The 17,828-nt window shown below is 38.3% G+C and overlaps 1 protein-coding gene across 1 annotated transcript in view; it reads left to right on the top strand.

Moving 5' to 3' along the window:
• The window catches only part of LOC113234065 (protein FAM166B-like), a 46,084-nt gene that overhangs the window by 2,464 nt on the left and 25,792 nt on the right, over window positions 1-17,828 (top strand). The gene's annotated exons all lie outside the window — the stretch shown is intronic.

The raw sequence follows: 17,828 nt of genomic DNA on the forward strand, positions 1-17,828 counted from the left end.
TTACAATCAATATTACACTACCTAACTGTTGGTAGTGTAGAGTGTACGGAGCATAAAACTCTTTGCAATGTCTTGCGTTGTCTACATGGATTGGTTCATTCCCTATTCCCAAGTCATCAGCGTATCTTATAAGGTAAACTAAGTTATATTCCCTTTATCACGATACATAGTAATAATAGTTTGATTTATGTAAAAACTTTACCACTCTAGAGAGAGAAAGTTTGCAAAGCGCAATCTTGAAACTACCTATACCTACAATCTGCGGAAATCTTTTTTCTCCGCAAAAGATGTTCCTGACAAGCTATGAGTTACGAGAATGCGGTTATAGTAGGCATGTCGATAGTGGTTATAGAAACATTTTGTCTGCAAATGTATCTAATATACGTTAAATATAGTGAACCAGCTGTAAAAAAATGGCAAGTTTCTTAGTTACTGTTTTCACACTACAAATAAAATGTTTACTTTCAAGTTATTTTATTTATTTATTAAGAAATAGGTACAAGAAGAATAACTTTAATCTAGTCTGCTAACGGTGTAACAAAAACCATTTTTTATTTGACCGTACACCGGCGGCATTATTTAATTTTTTTTATAATGTCAAGTGACGACAACCAACCAATCCAACAAATCGTAAGTGATGGTAAGTTACACGCCTGTCCATATATAAACTGATATCAGTTGCAATGTCACTCAGAGCTTTAAATCGTAAAGATCTGAGAGGCACTGCCACTGCGCCCGTCACCTCGAGACATAAGTTGACAAGTCCCATGTGGCTGTAATTTCACCAGCACCCTTACCCTCAAAGCCGGAACACAGTAATTGTGACATTACTGCTTGGCGGCAGAAATAGGTAAGGTGGCCGTATTGCCCTAGATGAACTCTTTCACAAGGAGCTCTACTGCTACTAAATTCACCATTCCCCATCTAGGCAATTAAATTTAAAGCTACAAGCGAAACAAGTAAAAAGTATTATTACGTTTGAGTTTCTTAAGTTGTTGTTAACTGTTTAATCTGATGGCTCTATAGCCAGTGCTCAATAAAATAAATAATAATAAAGATGAACATTGCGTTCAAAATATTAATTTTGTATAAAGTACCTATTCTTTGAAACCATGAAAAGTAAAAAAAAGCTAGCATACGTTTAACGTGTAAAAAAAATTAGAATATTACGTTACAAACGAGGATCAAAGGCAACTCAAATGACACTGTCCCTGACTTAAAAAAACATGGAATTCAAGCTTTCAATACTTATTGCTAGTGCGCAATTTGTACGTCTCAAGGAAGTACGTCGACGAAAAAGTATCTGTATGTAACTGTGGAGAACACTAAGTACAGTCTCGGTAAATTGGTGCAATAATTTTTAGTGTAAAAAAATCAAATTGGAGAAAAGAGGTCAAGAAATATACCAACTTCCTTACAACAGAATTACAGTTAGGTATTCCATATTTGAAAATAATAAAACCACACTTGAAATTTAAATTCAGCTCTCTGCAGCTTGCCAATAAGGGCGATGATAATGTCCAAAGTGTCAACCTTGATGTGGTCTTGGCCCTACACCAACTATACCTAAAAACGTGACATAACACCAAATTGTGTAAAAAACCGATAATTTCAATATTGTTGATTTTTGAATATGGATTATAGAATTCACTTACAGCTACGAACAGTAACTAGGAATATACTTCTTGACCTCTTTTCTCAAAATTTGAATTTGTTTGTTTTTTCTTGAAATTTTGGCACCATTATACCGAGACTGTGCTTAGCGTTAATGTTCACACCTAAAAGCCCTAACTTAATACAAAATAAATAGTCTATAAATGATGATTAACAATGTATCGATATGTTTGAATCGATCGAATAATTCGAAGTCCATTAACGAATTGCTTTTTTTTGTTGAGTACGGAACATTTAATTTTTTATCTTAAGTTGTTTTGTTAGAATATTCTCTACTTGCTATTAAAATACCTTCAGTTCATTACGTATTTTGGACTTTATATTATACTCTGTTAAGGAAACATCTTCTCGAACTTTCCCCTTCAGGCTGTAAAATCCCAGTAATAAATGAATAGACTTGACACTTACTTTCCATTATACATCCTAATGTTTATTTATTAACAGAAAATGCAAACAAACATGCAAACTCTAAGAATTCTATGCGAAATTCTCACGCATACGTATGTATCCAAGTACCTAATCTCGTGCGGTTCTGCAATAAGTATTCCGTCAACTTTTTATGTAAATGAAGAGAGTAATAAAAATGGTGATAAAACGGTTGTACTGTTTGCATACGACTTTAGTTCTCACAGTTTAACACCATCTTATCTACACGGCATACAAACATACACTTCTGTGAATTGGTTGAATCACCAGGACATTTGGTCTTTTAATTTACTTGCCTTATGTATCTTTATGTTGATACTATTTTTATTACCATTATATTACTGAAACCGTTCACCATTTATGTTCCGAAATCTTTTAGTACGAAGCGATAAGGACGTAACGATATACGAGTATAAAATTGGTTTCTATCATCGTCCTCATCATCATAATCGTCGTCGTCAACCATAATACGTCCCACTGAGCACCGGTCTTGTTTATATAATAATAACATTTTGTGAAAACACAAGTGGTACGGAAGTTGACATTTGGCTAAATATATTTATTCATTTACATCAGGCAACTATGACCCATATAATATATGACTTGAGGACTAACATACATGTAATATAATATACATATCGCACTGTTAATACAATAGTGTATTAACTCAAAAAGTGTATTTTTTAAAGAATCGATGAAAAACGAATTTTTCACTTCTTGTGAAAGATTGAAAAGCGCCAGAAAGCGCCAGAAAGCGTTTGTACAAATATTTATATTCGTGTAATAGCCAGGGTTTCAATGGCGGCACCATTACATCCGGGTTTATGGCTTCATTTTTGCAGCAAATTTTTGATAATTCTTTTGCTCCGACTGTTGTATTATGTTTTGTATTATAACTTGGTAAAGAATCAAAAATAAGATTATAGTAAATGGAATTTGGAACAGCTCCGACTGTTGTGGCGGTCGAGCTGGGAGTAACCGTGATACGAAAAGAAAATAAGAAAGTGAAGGAACATGGAACAATTCAAATTTAAAATTTAAATACATGTAAAATAAAAAATGATAGGATACAAGCGGAGAGAGGCGATCCAAAGAGGTGAGATGACGGTGTAACGACGTCACACCGTCACAAGATTATTAAAAACAAGTAAGTTTATTACAGATATCTAAACAATTTCCTACGTGCCAAATATATTTACAAATAAAAAGGAAAAATAATTTAAAATTTTTGAGTAAGGACTGTTTTGACCAGAACTAGCTCACGAAAAATTTGTCTCATATCTTTTAATTGTTTCTTACTATATTCTAACGACCGTTTTATTGAGGTGTAGAGAATCAAATTCTACGTACAGCATTAGTATAATCTTGAATTTCAAATATTTTGAGTTACAACACTATTGTAACAGCAGTGCGATATTATAAACTAAATAACTTCACGAAAGAATTGCAATGAATTGCCCTTGTCGGCGCGCCGACATTTATGTGTAGGTTACTTATTTACTTTATAATAATAATAATAATGCGTACACACTCACAGCCCCGCACTTGAGAACCCTGTATCGCGGGTACCATGGAGACACATATAGACACATAGAGTTATAACAGCGATAAAAACATTTAGGCCTGCCACATACAACCGGAATCCCGTTTCGAAATTCCTTATCGCAAAAAAATGCAGTAAAACCATACAAATGACGGATTTATCACACACATGCGGTACTATTCCGTTCGATTTTTTTTTTCAATTCGAAATTCCGTATATGCCTTGGGCATTTGTAATTCCGCACGGAAAAAGCCGTTCCGAATGCAAGTCTTCTATAGATTTTATAGGACCGCAACACAACCGTTGTAAATTCCGTACGTATTTTTGCTGCAAAAACATCTGGACTTAATGCCTCACGTCTTTCAGTCAAATCTAGTTATTCCAAATGGAAATAAACGTATGTCTGTGATGGATGTCTGGATGGATGGACGGAATCTAGAATCGATACTCCGAAACGGAATTCCGACCGTATGTGGCCGGCCTTAGTGACCATGGCCAGCGCAACATGGTCGAAGCGTCGTCGCGTCGAGATGTTGTAGGTATCCAATATCTGTAATAAATTGTTTCAACACGTTTATCCCTGTTTTATCATGCTAGTAACCGAATTGGTCGTCTTTGGTTTTAACAAGTAGGTACATTAACACTAAAGGCACAAGCTTAAAGGTTATTTTCTTCAATTTGAAAAGTAGATAAGCGGTCGTGGTTTCGTCCATCCCATCAATCTTAAACGTAGTATTTGCCTGTCACGTACGAGACAGGTTATTCCTACAGGGCAGTTTAATTCACCCTATCTTAACCCTCTTTTTCTGGTACAGTTAACCGCAAATATGGTAAAATATTTAAAAAGCAACTAAAGGTAACATAAAGGTGCGACTTCTATATAATATACAAAAAATGCAGTATTACCATTAACAAATAATTAAGATCTTTTTCAAGTCACCCAGAGAGCTATGGAACGGTCTATCATCTCTCGACGTCGATTCCGGAACGCAGATATACGGAGAAGAATGAATTTTGTTTGTGTCTTGGTGCTTCAGTGGATACCCAGATAAGGGTACAGAAGCGTAAGTACGCAAACGATGTGCTGGATTGATGACTTTGTCATAGAGATTTACGCTCAGCATCGGATGGAAAGTAATAATAATATAAAAAATCTTGAGTCAAAACATTGCACGGTATCATAAAATTAGAACATTATTAAACGAGGAACATTTTAAGATAAGGTTGACCATTAGCGCCCGCACTAGTTTTAAATAAAACTGTATGACAGACCCTACGTCTTCCTCCGGATTTAATTTATAAATACCAAGCATTCTACATGATAAAAGAATACGATCAAAATTATGAAAGCGAAAGAAGAATAACAATTTTTAAATAATGTGCGTTAAATTTTGTTGAAAAAGAAGATTTTTTTATGATTCTACATCCATTACTCGTAGAAGGTCCTTTGAGAAAATCTACACCACCAATTCCTTATACATATAATATAAATTACTCTACAAGTATTTCTATAAATCGACAACTCGAAGAAGGGTCGTAGACCAATGGAATTTAAAGCTGGACGACAACCCCTACTCAACACCCCTAATCCAACTGACCGGATAGAACAGTTGGACTAGAACTCTTAAATTTATTTGTTAAAGTGTTTCTGTTATCGACTGTAGGCCAGGTTACGTTCTACTTTCACGAACGAAAATATTTATTCGCCGATGGAAAATGTTATAAGATATCCATCGGTAAATGCGATGGCGTGTTATTGGGTTCCTACGGGCGGTTAGGCATTGATTGATATTATAACTCATAACGCCGCGTAAAGTTGTAATACGTGAACGTGTAATCTAGTATGATTCGAGTTCTTTTAATCTTTTTTATTGTTTTTGATAAAATGTAAGTACGGATTTGACCTCCATCTTACCTGATGGAAAGTGACGATGAGGTCGACGATGGAGCATGCACACCTATATAATGCCTATTCGCTCTCGCCTTGAAAAGGCCCAAGTCACAACGTTCAGGAAACAAATCTGCAGGCAGGGAAATCCACTTCCCAGCCGTTCGCCATAGTGCGAATATTCGGCATATCCACAACATAGGGATAGAACCCAAGCCTACGCCTAGTCCCCCGGGGATGAAAAGGGGAAGGCGGAATCAAATCGTGTAATTCCATCGCACACTTATGGCTTTCTCTCTGAAAATGACTCATGACGTCGTTTCATTTTAAAGATCTGTAATAGTTACAAATAATATTTTTAGTTAACGTAATAACAACACAGGTCTGTGATGAAAAAATTGTTTCAAATTTTGATATGATCCTTGTATGTCCTGTTTTATGTGCTGTAAACAGCACAGCGGGAAAAATAATGAAAAAAATCGTTCTTTTATTTGAGTTTACCTACAAATCACACGTTAAGTTTACGTTATAATTTGTTTTATGATACTAAATGACGGGACGAACAAGTTAAGTGCCTGGTGGTAAGTGACACGCCTGTCCATAACAGCTGCAGTGTCACTCAGAACTTTAAATCACAACGATCAAAGGGCACTGCCAGTGGCGCTCGTCACCTTGTGACGTAAGTTTGTATGTTCCCATATACCTGCAATTTTACAACATTGTTACCTTTCAAAACGGAAATACAGTAAAGCTCACATTACTACTCGGCGGCAGAACTAGGTATAGTGGCAATATTCCCTGGATGTACTCTCACAAGTTCACAAGGAGTTCTACTACCTACTACTAGAAGTTCTAAAACTTTTCTGATATACTTACAAACTGTTTTTTAGTATTTAAACTCTATTTATATAGATACTCTATTAATATTATTATTAACTTATTATTTTTTATCCTCAGTTAACAAAGTAAACAATGTTAGTTTAGGCTGACAACATTATTCAGCCTTTCTTTTGTTGCATTGTTGTGTTCTTGTTGTATGCACAATAGGAAAAGTACCAAAAGAAATTTCAATGAAAAGCTAAGCTAAAAGATAATGCACTTTATGTATTGTTTACATAATAATTACATACATATATATTAGCCGTGGGGCGACGGCTTAAGAATACATTGTCGCCTCCCCATACATGCCCGCGGGGGTCGTAAGAGGCGACCGAGGGCGTCACAAGTGGTCCATCTGCTTAGCGTTGTGGTAGGCTTTGTGCCGACTGGATAACGACCACAGTACACACGGCGGAAAACCCTCCACAGTGAAACGCTTTTGCGAATCGCGTTCAAGGATCAGTTGGTGTACATCCAGTGCACGTGGAGTTTTCGGCGCGGTATCTGGGAGGACTGAGGCGGATATTCGCCATGTCACTTGTTGAGGGATATCTAGTTGACCTGCCGGCCAGGGAGACCCGTAGAAACGGTTGTCCGCTGGACGCCCGCGGTACAGTACAGGGGCCCAATAGGGACTAACTACCCCTAGAGGCTGCCCCACCATGCCGCGCATAATCTTGGGGTAGGTCGTCGTGCCGGTTAGTGACCGGAATTTGGGGTCCCGGCGGCATATCCCGGGGGGGTACGGGGGCCCTTCCGTTCGGCGGGTCAGCCGGCTATCCTTCAAAAGATCAACGGCATGTATTGCAGTTCCCCTCGTTTTTCTTCTTTGGTGCAGTGCCGAAGGCTTCATCTCTTCACACTACCGTCCTTCTTACCCACCATGACAGCGCAACATAAGAATGCAGATCGTTCAGCGGTGCCTAATCCCCCCACCGCGTTTATTATTGAGTTCGCTAACATCCGCGGACTCCACTCCAACCTCAAAGCTGTCCACCATCACCTCGAGACAGCCCGGCCTGCCCTGCTTTTCCTGACGGAGACGCAGATTCGCCGTCCGAATGATATGAGCTACTTGAACTACCCCGGCTACTCGCTTGAGGAAAACTTTCAGGCCAAAGCCGGGGTATGTGTATATATTCGTTCGGATGTGTGCTGTCGCCGTCTGCGCTGCCTGGAGGACCCCTCCTTTTCCACTGTGTGGGTGCTCGTAGAATCTAGTTATTCAGCTAGAGTCTTCGCGTGCTTATATAGATCCCACAGCGGGGATGCGGAGACAACTAGGCTCTTTGACCAACTGAGCCAGGCGACTCTTGACGCGCAGGCGCAGTTCCCACCTGCGGAGATGGTCGTGTTGGGGGACTTTAATGCTCACCATGAATCATGGTTAAGTTCCCTCAAGACTGACCATGCAGGAAGAACTGCCCACGCTTTCGCTCTCACGCATGACTTGACCCAACTGGTAACCCAGCCCAACCCGGGTTCCAGACATATCGGATCATGCACCCTCTTTGCTTGACCTTCTGCTCGCGAGTCACCCTACCTACTATACAGTATCAGTCAGCGCCCCCCTGGGAAGTTCTGATCACAGTTTGGTTGGGTGTAAGGTTTCCCAAATGCCTCCAACTAAGCTGAAGGAGGTCACTCGTCGCATTTGGCACTACTCGTCGGCGGATTGGGATGGTATGCGCGACTACTTTGCGTCCATCCCTTGGTTGCAGCACTGCTTTGCGGGAAAGGATGCCTCAGCAGCTGCCGATGCTGTTGTCGATGAGATTGGAACGGCTATGAATTACTACATACCGTCTTCCAGTGTCATCGCCAATCGCAGAGGACGCCCTTGGTTCAATCGCGAATGCATGGACGCTGTTAGTGAGAAACAGCCTGCATATCGTGGTTGGATCAAGGGTCGTGTAACAAAGGATCCCAACCTTGCGTCCCTTAAAGCAACCAAGTCTTGCAGGAGGGCTTACATAAGAGCGGATGCCCAGCGCGTTTCACGGATTGGCCAGAAGCTGGTAGCCCATCCCACCGGTAGCCGTGCCTACTGGAGCCTGGCCAAAGCCGTGCAGTCCAATTTTTATTGGCCGACCTTTTTGGGGCTAACTCGCGCATTCACGACCAAGATGCGCAACCGCCGTCAATTCCCCACTGCGGAGTCACAATGCCTGATATAGTTATCAGGCAATGTGATGTCCGCAAGGAACTGCAGACTCTTGACGTGCGGAAGGCCTATGGTCCAGATGGGATACCTCCTATCGTCCTTAAAAGGTGTGCGGCGGAGTTGTCTCCCGTACTGACGCGCTTATACCGCCTCTCATACCAATCTGGTAACGTGCCCCTAGCTTGGAGGGAGGCCAACGTGCAACTTATCCCCAAGAAAGGAGATCGGTCTGATCCGACAAACTATCGCCCAATAGCTGTCACTTCAGTGCTCTGCAAAGTGATGGAGCGGATTCTAAATATCCAGATAATCCGGCACCTGGAACGTCACTCCATTGTTAATGATCGACAGTACGGGTTTCGGCCGAACCGATCAACGGGTGACGTTCTAGCGTATCTAATGCATCTCTGGGGTGAAGCTATCGACAAACAGGGCGAAACCTTAGCGATAAGTCTGGATATTGCTAAGGCCTTTGATCGGGTCTGGCACCGTGGTCTCCTCTCCAAGCTTCCAGCATATGGTCTTCCCGGCCGCCTTTGTGAATGGATCTCCGGCTTTCTGCGCGAGCGAAGATTGCGTGTCCTTGTTGACGGAGGCACTTCGCGGCTCGTGACAGTTAATGCTGGGGTGCCACAGGGCTCCGTGCTGTCGCCCACGCTGTTCCTTCTGCATATCAATGACTTGTTGCCTTTTGGCAACATTCATTGCTATGCAGATGATAGCACAGTGCACGGTTGCTATTATAAGCAACCGTCAAGCAGCCGGGAGGACCCTGAGAGAAACCGGGAAAAACTTGTCGCTGAGCTCAACCATGTTTTGGAACATATATCGTCGTGGGGCTCCCGAAACTTAATTGAGTTCAACGCCAAGAAAACCCAGGTGTGCGCGTTCAGTTCCAAAAAATCCCCATTCCTTCCACTTCCCCATCTTCAGGGTACAACGCTGACGCTGCAGGACAAGCTCAGCCTGCTGGGGATGAGCATCCGGAAGGACATGAGCAACAAAGACTATATAGAGAGCGTCATCTGTACCGCGTCGCGCAAGCTTGGCATCCTGAACAAAGTGCACCGATTTTTTACTCCAGAGCTGCGATACCTGTTGTATAAAGCTCAGGTCCGAAGCAGCATGGAGTACTGTTCGCACCTTTGGGACGGCTCTGCCAAGTACTTGCTCGATGCCCTAGATGGACTGCAGCGCTACGCCTTCCGTGTTGTCAACGATCCTCATGTAACTGAGCATGCGGAGTCGTTACAGCTTCGCAGAGATATAGCGTCTCTTAGCGTATTCTATCGCCTGTACCACGGTGAGTGCTCTGAAGAGTTATTCAATCTTATCCCTTCCTCTCCTTTCCATCAGCGGACCACCCGTGCCGGACTGCGTTGCCACAGTTGGACGGTCAGTTCAATACCGTCCCGCACTAAAAAGTTTGGCAATTCGTTCTTATGCCGAACCATCAAATTGTGGAACCAACTCCCGGCGCATGTATTCCCTCCCCTCTATAACATCGGGTCCTTCAAACGTAGTGTGAAGAAGCATTTGGCCAGACCGGCAAAATGATAGTGACAGAGTGAAGATATTTGTGTTTTCCATCCGTTACTCTCATCTCTGGACTGTATTCGCACTTTCCATCAGGCGCGGTGCAGTCATTATGCCGAGTCACAATTAAAAAAAAAATAATAATAATAATAATTAAGTAATAATAAAATTAAAACAAACGTGTAAAAAATTGTATTTTGGTCAGTTTGCTTGCAAGTCTTTCATTATTTTTAAACAAACTTACGCGATAGAAAAACATCAATGTCACTTTTTAAATCAGCACCAAAATCTACGTAAAAATCCATGTGATGTACACCGATTAAATAAATAAAATATAAGTGTCATGATCTAGTATCTACTTACTGGAGATATCCGACATATTGGGTGTGACCTCCACTATAATAATACCATAGTATTGTCCGCAACAAAACAATAGTATTTCTGTAGCGTGTCGCTTCTGGCATAAATCCAAGCGATACAGCGCATATGACACGTATCATTCGCTGGTTCTGGAAGCTGAGTCCGTGGCCCCGCCTGGCACTGAGTGCCATTACCGGGGAACAAGAACGCCTCTCCCGTTTAAAAATTCAAAATTTATCTTTTAGGCTATGAAATAGGCGTGACTATAAAATAGATACACGTATAAATTATGATAATAACGTGCTAAGCAAATCATACCGAAAATTCCCTAATACCATAGTACCAAAGAAACAAAATCAAGTTCAGAAGGTCTTTTTATCTGAACTAACTTTTAACTTTTAACATCAGGTGGAGTGGAGTCATTTGCCTGTCATGTATAAAAAAAAAAAAAAAAAAAAAAAACTTATATATGTAGTCAAATTTTTCGTCCTTCGAGACAAGTTAAGGCATCTAATAAGTAGCCATACCGCCAGATCTTAAATTTTAATTTTTCTTCAATAATTTCATTGTCTGACATTTTTTCGCGGGTAATCGTTATGATTTACAGTGGCCATTTTGAAAGTCCACACATAAACCAACGAAAAATATATCGGTTCTTAATTGGCACTGACGAAAATCTCACCCAGCAACATTCTTTTTTATTTTTTATGTAAAATTCGGTCTGTCTAACATTTAAGCTGTTAATGGAACTGTTGCGTAAGACAAGTTTTTTATCACTACCGTCAAAATTTAGATCTCCGTTACCAATTGATATTATTATCATAATCTGAAATCAAGAGAAAGCGCCGGACAATTGTAACTCGAAAACAATGGTCCGATGGATTTGATAATGAAAACTAAATCGGTTGATTGTTCTCACTAAGTCAACCGTCCGTGCCCGTCTTATTTTAAAAAAAAGTAAGTAACTTTTTCTCTTCATTAAAAACAATAATATGTACTTGTTGGTTCACAGGTGTTTTATGATGGTTTTTTTATAATACCAACTGATCTCATCACTATCACTGCACTTTGAGACATCAAGCACAACTGAAATATAGTATAGCAGACTTGGGACCCAGCGCGCGGTATCGCGTGTTTGGTATTTGCTGTATTTGCTAATTAGTTTGTCACAGATGCTATTGTGATAGTTTGGCAAATATATCAAATACGCAAATGTACGTAAATAGCCATGTGAAGTGCCACCATGACATGTATGTCATGGTGGTAATTATGTCATATGACTGTAATATGTATATTACAGTCATATGACATAAATTACTGGCATATGGGACTCGTCAACTTATGTCTCAGGGTGACAGCGCAGTGGTAGTGTGATTTGCAATAATTTATAACTCTGAGTAGCTTAGATAACTGTTATGGACAAGCGTTTAGCTTACCATCAGGCGCACCACTTGTTCGTCCCGTCACTTGATGATATAAAAAAAGGTTTCATTCAGTGTTCATTTAGCGTATTTACGTATAAGATCGTTGATTTTGTCTCTCAATGTGATTCGACGTAAGCTCTTCATCCTGATCCTGAAAGTGTTCTTATCACACCATTATAAGCTACATCAAAGTTTTATTGTAGGTATGTACAACTTAGCGATACAAACGGTCAATTCAGAAAACTCTATACGTAGTTAAAGTACAATTTACAACAAAGAATTTTAACAGATTATGTGAGTAAAATGGGTAGAAAAAGTAAATGACTACGTTTGAAAGATTAAAGTGTAGATAGTCGTGTCTTACATATAATAAGTAGTTACATTATCAACCCTACCTCCTAGTATGTTTCCGACGTAATAAATAATACAAGGGGTTTTACATAATAAGCCCTCAACAATAAACAATAAACAAATAACAATAAACCCTCTTTCGTGTGGGAAATCCACTTCGTGGCATAGATTCACAATTGCACATTTTCTAGTGAACTTATGACGTAAACAAGCATTAAAAATACAATATTTTTCAACCTAAATTAGATACTACAATTTGTTCTTAACTCAAGTCATTTGTAATCTAAAATAGACCTCAGTCTAGACTAACATATTTCATTTCAATAAATATGGCACTGGCTGAGGTTGGCGTATTATATGTACCTATATATAATTTATATTTTTTACATCGATACTGTAATTTAGACTATATTCAATTCCGGCAAAGTTTCGAAAATAAATATTTTTTAAGAACAACGTAGGTTAATGGAAACAACGGTTTTATTACGAAATTTGAAAACTCAGTGTTGCTATTTTATATTTATGAAATTATATTTGCAAGTAGGTAAGTTATAATAGACTAATAGGTAGGGTATAATAGACCAATTGACACAAACCAAATATTACTTTGAATTTGGGATACGGAAAACATATTGCAATCATGACAATCAAGAAGATGTATCACGGAGAGTGTGCTACGAAATTGCATAAAATGTTTCCACTACCCTCTCTACCTTCGAGGCACGCAGGCTAGGGTTACCTTACGTTGTGGCTGTACCCAAGATTCCCACGAATTAGCTTCCACGTTTTTACGATACCAAGTGCCGGGACGAACAAGTCGGGCGCCTGATAGTTAGCGACACGTCTGTCCATGACATGAGTTGCAAGTTTTGAGGGACACTATCCCTGCGTCCGTCACGCTGATTGATTACTTGACAAGTAACAACCCTGGACGCTATAGGCTTTGACTTTTTCAACACAAGAGTGTATAAGTATTATATATATATATGAATATGCATAAGTGTGCATGCACTATCGTCGACCTCATCGTCACTTTCTATCAGGAGAGATGAAGATCGAATGCCCACTTATTCTTACAATAAAAAAATGCAATCTCTACTGGTAGTCAAGAGCGTGTATAGAGTCGAATTTAAATATATAGTGTTATACTAAAAGTACTCTTGGCCTTGTACTTGTAATAAATTCAAAATAAAATAGTAGTTTATGTGACTGTAATATAATGGAAGGCATTAAAATATGAGTGTGGGTTTATAAAAACATCACATAAGTGTTTTAATGCCTAAATAAGTACAGTTAGGTACATACACTGCTTTATCTAGACACATAAGCTCTCTATGATGTGTTCTGGAACCGCATGTTACGACTCACGAAATGGCGGCAAATTAAAACTTTTCTCACGCATGTCACACAACCGTAGTTTTATTACAAAGTAACTATCATATCCAATCGTTCTATATCAAGTCTTATTAACGCGTGAAATTGTCAAAATTGTTTGCTATTGACCTTAGACTATGGAAACCAAAGAACATGTTATGTTGACATACCTATATAAATCAAACGTTTTAGGTATGTGATGTATTTAGACTTTCCATCCTCTAAGATTTAGACGTTGAAATCATAAACATTTTATTGTCTTTGTTTAAATACTGCGTGCCGTCGTAAGCCAAAAGAGATAGTACTACATTGATTTATGTCAAACACGGAAATCGAAAAGACGTAACGTCATCTTAAATGCCAATAGTCCTCATTTTACCATTTTTGGAGTACCCGGATACGGATGTCAAAGGGAAGTACATGAAATGTCAAGTCAAAACCAATGTTTGACCAAATGTTTTATTAAATTATTCGCGTGAATTGTAATAAATTTGGACAAAAATATTGACAGTGAGAACAATTAAGTTTGATTAAAATGCGTTGCTGCGGCAGTAGAAAAGGCGGAAATCAACCGAATGTTACATTATGTGTTATTGTTTTGTATATAAATCCTACAATAGCTCAAATATATCATGTAATTAGACTCATTTAAATTTATTTTAATATTATTTAACTGCCTCCGTGGCCGAACGGTTACCATGCCGGACTGACACGCAGAGGTCCTGGGTTCGATTCCCGGGCCGGGAGAAATATTTGTATGGCCTACATTTATTTCTCTCGTGAGTTTGGGTGTAATTTGTGTTTGTCTATGTATGTGTCCATGGCACCCGCGACACAGGGTTTCCCTAGTGCGGGGCTATGTTGAGTGTGTGCGTTGTTATTATTATTATTATTATTCTCATTATAGTTAATTCATAAGTCTTGCCGAATTTTGCTTTGGTTACTTTAGATTGCCTGTTTGTTAGTATATTTTGAAGATTGTTGATAACAATTATTTTGAGATGGTGTTGTTCTTATAAGCAGACATATTATCGATATTCTGTTATTAAAACAATTCACTACGAGGTTTTTATTTTTCATTATTATTATTTTTATTTTTAAAGTTTACCTACAAATGAAAAAACAAAGAAAGAATGGTTGGAAATTATAGGATTGCCGAACATAAACATTGGATAAATATCACCTTCATTTGTTCGCTCCATTTTGAAGAGTCAAATTTTAATAGAACCTCTGTCTCTTGCTACATCTTCTGTTATACCATGTTTTAAGCAAATAAACTTACCTATTACTAATATTATATCTGATTTTATGATTATCGATAATATTAACGATATATTTATTTCAAAAATGAAATGGAAGTGTTAGGGTCGTATTCCAGAACTGTCAGGACTTGAGTATTGCAGTGAGCACTGAAAATCATACTCAAGTCCTTGCCATTAGGGTCGTATTTCCAGTGCTTGAAATCATACTCTAGTCTGCTCAAATCCTGACTTGAGCATTGAGTAGAGTTCTGGAATACGACCCTATGATTCACCTAAATCAAAATCACTGATATTAATTCTACACCAACACATAAATACAAAATAGCTTAAACTATTTGTTAACCTTTCAAAAATATTTAATATCAGTCTTCAGATTGGAAATGTATAGAGATTTCCTGATTTACATTATTTTTCATAATATGTGAGCATTTATAAATGCAAAATAATAAATTCAAAATCTCATATCTATCATCCCGTATATTCCCTTATGACATTGAATATTGATCTACTTTAATTAAACATTTTAATCATACTTTGATTACAGTAAACTATTAACAAAAAAAAAACTGTTCAACATTCAAGCCATACATTTGCATGTCGATATTGACTTATCGATGATTATGGTACAACACTAAAGAAATCCGCCATTTGTGGTGGACATTTTTGGTTTAGGTAGGGACGTTTATTCCCTAGAAAGGGCTACTCCTTTCCTTTATTTTTTTCCATCCTCTAAGCTATTGACATTTCATTTCCAATAAAACTTCATCTTGATTGATATTAGAATTGAGGTCCAATCAAATTGTTTTGTTTGTCCGAGATGTTCGAAATTTGAATGTAGTAATATTACGAAACGATAATAACACTTTCACAGATACGAAATTTTTATAATTTTTATTTTTTTTAACAGTTTATCTTTTTGCGGTTTTTGAACACATTAAAGGATTTATAATATGTGTGTACGTAAATAATAAGATTAAAATCATATTAAAATAGTAAAATAATAAGATTGTAACTTTTTCATTGAAAAAAAACCGACCTCAAAAGTTTGCATAACGGCTTTTTTCGATTTGGGACTCCCTCATCAGATTCTGGGTGACAATGAGACTGTTACGGACTCCTTTGTACATTTTATACGTTTTTTTTCTGGTTGTCATGGTGACGGTGATTTATTGATGAATACATAAATGTGTCACGTGAAAAGTCGACTATTATTTGCGGAAAATATTTTTTATTTGTGATAGCCGAAATGAACACGGAACAACATCATTGGCATCAGTGACCATCTCGAGAGTATACCCTTTCAAACGAAAAAAGAATTTTGAAAATCGGTCCGCAATTGAGGGAGAAATTGGTGAGTACACTTACTTGCCTATAAAATTTTGAGGATTTTCCTCGATTTCACATATTGACTTCACACTTTGACCACCACAAGAGTGCACGCTTTCAAACCAAAAAGAGTATTCAAAATCGGTCCACAACTGACGGAAAAATCGGAAAACATACATACAACCAAACGTATAACCTTCTCCTTTTTTTTAAATCGATTAAAAAAGAAAATAGTTTATGAGCTCTTGAACACAAAACAATCATTAATAGGTTTTATTAGATCTATTTCCATTATCTAAAACTAAATTATTACAGCTATGTTATTATAATGAGTAATAAATATTATTTACGCTAAAAGGGCAATAGGCTATAAAGAGACCTCATCAATCTCTTATTGCGGCTATAGTCGTAAAGCTGAAGACAATATAATTATCTACTAGCTCTAAAGTAACAGTGCTAGGTTCAATATACATGGACATCGTTGACTAAGCTTCTTACAATTGCTGTTTCTATTTTGATCTTGAAAACGACACGCATGATTGAGTAAATTGTAAATTGATTCTCTAGATACATCATCATTACGTACAGTCAGAAATGGGAAGTGTGTTAAAATCAATGAACCAATCAACCCGCTCGGGTTTTGTTCCTAAAGCGTCGGGTTTTAATCCATTTCATGGGCAGAGACGGCGAATACGGAATTTGGTATAATTCCATACCTATTACAAATTTCGATGTAAAAAATAATTTTAGATGAAAAAGAGGCAACTCTCTATACGAGAAGTGGACCAAGTGCTACCTATAATAATGGATTGTGTTTTGGACGGGTTAACTTTTAGGCCAAAGGACTGACTCCATTGACGGATGGACTCAAGGTCCACATTGGTAGCATAAATAGCACTTAGTAAGTCTTGAAGAGACGACTGGGAGTAAATTTGGAGGTCATCAGCATATAGATGATAGGAAGAAGTGAGAAAGTGTGAATGGAATTAATAAACAAAGAAAATAAGAGAGGAGACAAGACGCCACCCGGCAGAGTATTACTTATTTCACAGTAATTGTTTCAGATGGATGTCGAACGAAGAACGGAAGTAGACGCCCAGATAGGGGACAGTTGGCTAATACTGAGCCCCCAAGCAAAAAACCTATAATTAAGCTCAGGCTTAGTTTAAAAACAAAATTTATAGTCGTAAGTAGCTAATTTATTTGGCTACACGTGTAGTATAGCATAACCTTCATAAACAGACACAAAAGACAGTTGTTGCAAAGTTAACAAAAAAACGCATTATTATCAAACTGGTCTGATAATATTGCGCTTAAAATCTGGTAAAATCGTGCCCCAATAAATTTATATGATATAAATACAAAAACAAATTTTTAAGTTGGCATAAACTCGTGTGTATTAACTGACTCCGTGGCCGAACGGTTACCATGCCGGGCTGCCGCGCAGAGGTTCCAGGTTTGATTCCCGGGCCGGGAGAAATATTTGTATGGCCTACATTTATTTCTCTCGTGAGTTTGGTAGTAATTTGTGGTTGTCTATGTGTGTCCATGGCACCCGCGACACAGGGTTTCCCTAGTGCGGGGCTATGTTGAGTGTGTGTGTTATTACTATTATTATTAA

This window comes from Hyposmocoma kahamanoa, unplaced genomic scaffold, assembly GCF_003589595.1.
Source record: "Hyposmocoma kahamanoa isolate Upper Pololo Valley unplaced genomic scaffold, ASM358959v1 81, whole genome shotgun sequence".
NCBI lineage: Eukaryota > Metazoa > Arthropoda > Insecta > Lepidoptera > Cosmopterigidae > Hyposmocoma > Hyposmocoma kahamanoa.